Source organism: Eriocheir sinensis, unplaced genomic scaffold (assembly GCF_024679095.1).
Source record: "Eriocheir sinensis breed Jianghai 21 unplaced genomic scaffold, ASM2467909v1 Scaffold627, whole genome shotgun sequence".
In the NCBI taxonomy this organism is placed as follows: domain Eukaryota; kingdom Metazoa; phylum Arthropoda; class Malacostraca; order Decapoda; family Varunidae; genus Eriocheir; species Eriocheir sinensis.
In genome coordinates, this window is record NW_026111973.1 from 160,001 (window position 1) to 165,000 (window position 5,000).

Here is a 5,000-nt window from a genome sequence, read left to right on the forward strand (position 1 = left end):
AATCACCTGATGGAAAATACACTAGACCCATTTTCCTGTTTTCCTTGGACACTATTACCCTTTTTTTAATTACAGCTCCCCGTCGACAAATAAATGCATCTTCTCAACATTAATTTCCTCTCCACCGTCAGCTCATTAACGCAACTCACATATTCCGCCTCGCCTCGCTGCTGCTTTTCCCTCTCCCAGAAATTTCCCTCATCCGATTATTCTTTGAAGACTCACTGCTCTCTCTCTCTCTCTCTCTCTCTCTCTCTCTCTCTCTCTCTCTCTCACACACACTCTCAACGCAGAAGGTTTTCCCCTCCCCTGTATCTGCATATTTACGTGTACTGTGTATTTTAATCACCGAGCACACACACTCTCTCACCTTTTCACTTATTCGCCCCTTTTGTCGAATAATGAAGATGCATCAAGTACCTTCACTATTCACGAGTTTTAACGGCAGTCTCGAGGATGCATACGGGAAGAGCAATGCAAATTCCCCTGCCTTCTGCGGCTACAAAACTGATTTACCCCTATAATATATACATGAGGTTATGATTACTTATTTCTACGGAATACCTGTACTCCCCAAGTGATCCAAATAATGTGAATTGGAATGGTTTCACTGTCTGGCCTAAGTTCACCCTATTTGATCGTTTAAAGATGAACCAAAGGAATGTATCACACGCCCATGACAGTTGACAGAACGATAACAACCAATGAGTTTTACCGAAATTACAATTCATCATTACTATGCCACTTGGACGCCAATAATACCTACTCTCTATACGCTGTTTCTCACTCTGGCAGCACCTCAACACCTAAGCAGAACTGTCTGTAAAGCGTTTTGCGTAAGAAAAGGAAAAGAACGATGAAATGCAAAGCAGAAAAAAAATGTTACGGGAAAAAGCGACCGTGTTGTTTCCGCTTATGACAGTAGAAATGGACGAGCAGAGCGTGAAGAAGGGGGAACACGGACTAAGGCAGTCAGATGGTGGCGGAAGGAGGTGGTTAGGCTACGTTTAGAATCACCGGCGCGCCACACTCCTCTACACATGCTTCCTGTTGTGATGGCGAACGGAGGGTGGCGGGCTGGGGCGAACCGTAATCAGAGATGCACACGCACCCACGTCACCCATTTACTCCCCCCTCTTCACACGTGCCACTCATCTCAAGTAGGTACGAAAAATCAAGCAAGTGGATCAGTTATACACGCACGAACCAGACACTGTATCGCGTGTACCCACGTTGAGGGCCCTACACACCTGCTCATCCTGGTGCTTCCGTCTCATTCCTGCAGCTCGCCGTCCAGTGCTTGAAAGGATAGAATTGGACGGTACTCGAAATAACAAAAGCGTCCGCAGCTATAGGATTCTGTGTTCCATTGGTGGCACTACAGGCTCCTTTCACAACGATGGCCGACATATGTGTGCAGCTTGTTTGTTTGTTTGCGTGTATGTGTGTGTGTGTGTGTGTTTGCGTGTTTGCGTGTGCGTGTGCGTGTGCGTGTGTGTGTGTGTGTGTGTGTGTGTGTGTGTGTGTGTGTAAGGGGGGAGGGGGAAACGAGCCAGGAGAGTCACCAAGCAACACAGCGCCACGTAACAAATGCAAAAGCAATCACTTGTGAGAACGTAATTTGAATTTTTAAGTACACAGGCTCGAAAATTGTAAACGATTATCAAATACCTGATGAAAATTAGCAAGGCAACGTGTTTCTTTTACAGTGAGAAATTTAAATATGTAGACATCTATCAAGCAACACATTTTTACGCCGCAATAATCTAAATATATATGTATTTAGTGATATTTTTCATACAGCTCTGGCAATGTGTGCAGCCGCTCATGAAAAAACATCCCGCCGCCAAGTACGTAACAGTATGGAACGATGACAAAGGACTCTCGTAGTGAGGATATGCGTGCAGCTTTTACGGCTGTCGCTCACCCGCTGCACCATCAATTACAAAGCGTGGCCGGTACCGTGATGACCGACTCTGACGCTTCTTTTACTGACGGTGTTTTGAACGTTCACGTTTATACAGGACTTTTTTTTGCGCGCGTGTGATCAGCTTGCCCGAGTGTAAGCCGAGTCGTCCTCGAGAAGCCGAGTATTCAGCCGATCCTCACTACAGACGCTTAATCATTTTTTTCCAGAACGTTTCAACGATTCTCATACAACCGATAACTGATTTCTATTCGTTCGCAAAAGGTTTTCGAAGCTGACGACATTTCAAGGCTTTTACCAAAATAGCCAACATCAAACACACATATTTCTCGTCCAGGTCACGCAAGGTTAAGCGGCGTTACGCGTAATAACAGCCGCCACTCACCTGTCACTCTGAGGACGAAGTTAACCAGCAGGCAGCCACAGGAGCACGCTGTAAAGATAAAACAAGACTATTACACGATTAAAGATTAAAGGTAAAGATTAAAGGTTAAAAAAAATATTCTTTTGTTAGCCGAATGAAAGACCTGATAATCATTCATCGGGTTCGTTGTTTAAATTAACAGCATCATTAATTAATCACGCAATTAATTATTCTCGGGCGATTATCACATAGTAACGATGCGACGAGCTGGATGAAAATAGATTATAGATTAATGAATAAAAGAAGCACCGAGTAAAAAAAAAAGCAAGTGTGTGTGTGTGTGTGTGTGTGTGTGTGTGTGTGTGAGAGAGAGAGAGAGAGAGAGAGAGAGAGAGAGAGAGAGAGAGAGAGAGAGAGAGAGAGAGAGAGAGAGAGAGAGAGAGAGAGAGAGAGAGAGAGAGAGACAGAGAGAGAGAGAGAGAGAGAGAGAGAGAGAGAGAGAGAGAGAGAGAGAGAGAGAGAGAGAGAGAGAGAGAGAGAGAGAGAGAGAGAGAGAGAGAGAGAGAGAGAGAGAGAGAGAGAGAGAGAGAGAGAGAGAGAGAGAGAGAGAGAGAGAGAGAGAGAGAGAGAGAGAGAGAGAGAGAGAATCCTCTTTACATGCAGATACCTATCCGCATTTCAAATCCTGACAATTGTATCAACTTTCTAGAAAACTAACGCTTCAAGCAGTGTGAACTAAACGAAATTGGTCAAGCATTGATGAAAGTACTCGATCCTTGCACTCAAAAACAGCCCCCCACTGAAGGAGCCAATAAGACAGGGCGGCGAGGCAGGGCGAGGCAGGGCGCAGCGTGTGGACCCATTGGCCTGGCTGGCGGAGGCAACAAGGCGTGCCGCACCGACACAGTAACCAGACGCATACATATCAGCGCGCGTCCCTTCCCCCAAGAGGAGCAGCTAAAGGCCAAAATGTTTTACCGATGGGTCAGCCAACCCGTCAGCCCCAGCATGCAGGGCACCGCCGGAACGCTCCATAAATGCTTCCCGAGATTCCAGAGAACTTTAAAGTCTGGAAATAGTACACAGGAGAATCACATTGTTTCTGCCAAAATAGAATTAATCCACAATGACTTAAATTTCTTCTTGATCATTACTGAAAGCGTTGAATGGTGCAAATTAGTTGAACGAAACACATCAATAAAATAATGACAATAATATGGTTTGGTAATGCTCGAAAATAATAGGCCGGGTCTCACAAAAATAGTGCCGCTACCCTTACTGAGAGAAAAAAAAAAACATTAAACCTTTTACAGTCTTCCAGAGTACACATGGAATTCTCCCGAGAATTTATTGGAAACAACAGAATTTCAAATACAGTGCAATCCTTAAGTTGCCGCGCAGAGCAAAATGCTTTTACTATATATAGACTTTGCCCTTTTAGTGGAACAGCCGAGTTTGAAACAGCGACTAAAACACCATTTTAACCTTATGATACCAACTCGAGGTGTGTCACTGTACATTTGGTTACAACACAATCAGGTCGTCTTTTTACTCCTCTACAAATCGGGGCTGAAAGACTTCACACAACAATCATTTCGTCCTGCACCCGACGACAACCCCGCCCGCCGCCCCTGCATCAGTCTTGCCACGAGTACCGTCAGCAATACACAAACTAGCAGCAGGAAGTTACTAAGATCGAGTAGGATGGAGGCCACAAGATCATTAAGCTGCTTGATGTTTGTTTGCTTGTGTGTGTGTGTGTGTGTGTGTGTGTGTGTGTGTGTGTGTGTGTGTGTGTGTGTGTGTAGCATCAAAACTTCAGTCTAACCTCCTGTGTGTCCCCTGCCCCGCCCCTCCAGACTCTCCTGGTAGATATGCAAGCAGCGTCGCCATCCACGACAGCAGCGCTACACTAAAATAGCTGAGAATCCTCGCCCACGTCCTCGGAATCCTCATAAATCCACATAAACATCGTTACTCTCGGAAAATCAAGACGGACGGCCTGGCTACAGATGCAGCTTCTCCCTGGCCAAAGAAAGGATTTTCCACGGCTGAGCTTGGTACTGGACCTCCACTTGCTCGACAAAAAAGAAGCTACTTTGCACGTCTCTAACAAAACAGTCACTCATACTTCGACCATAACCAAAATTATCCACTTGGTTATAGATAGACGCTCTCTTGGCCAACATTTCGGTTAATAATATGACCAGGAAACTGTAATATAAAAAAAAAACATGAAGAAAGCGAAAGATCAGTGTGAAAACTGTTAGATAAATAAGACTTTTGATACTTCGTTCTTGCTCGCCTCAAATGACAAATAAAAAAAAAAGACCAATTTAGCTGTGTTGAAAATTTACGAGCTAATATTTTTGTTATCCGAGAAACTGACCAAAACCTCCTCCTTGTGTCGACAAACAAAATATCAACGAAAAAGACTCCACCGCCCCACAACCCCGCGCGTGATGACACCTTCAGGGCGGACTACTTAAATCAGGGGCCGGGGTAATTATACAGTCCCCAACTTCGTCCCCTGATTACCTTGGAGATTACCTCACTAAGTTCACAATAATACAGCCGGCTGGGGAGAACTTGGGGGAACTTGGCGGGGCTTGGCTAGTAACATATATATAAATGCTTTCTGAGCGTTGGCCTGATGAGTTTTAAGGAGATATTTATTATTCCCTGGGACGAGCATCGCACCTTAGCACC

General features: G+C 44.9%; 1 long non-coding RNA gene across 1 annotated transcript in view; it reads right to left on the reverse strand.

Moving 5' to 3' along the window:
- The window catches only part of LOC126993521 (uncharacterized), a 113,023-nt gene that overhangs the window by 84,143 nt on the left and 23,880 nt on the right, over positions 1-5,000 (reverse strand). Inside the window, exon 2 of the long non-coding RNA XR_007747869.1 lies at positions 2,313-2,360. This is a non-coding gene — a long non-coding RNA (uncharacterized LOC126993521). The remainder of the gene's footprint in view (positions 1-2,312; positions 2,361-5,000) is intronic.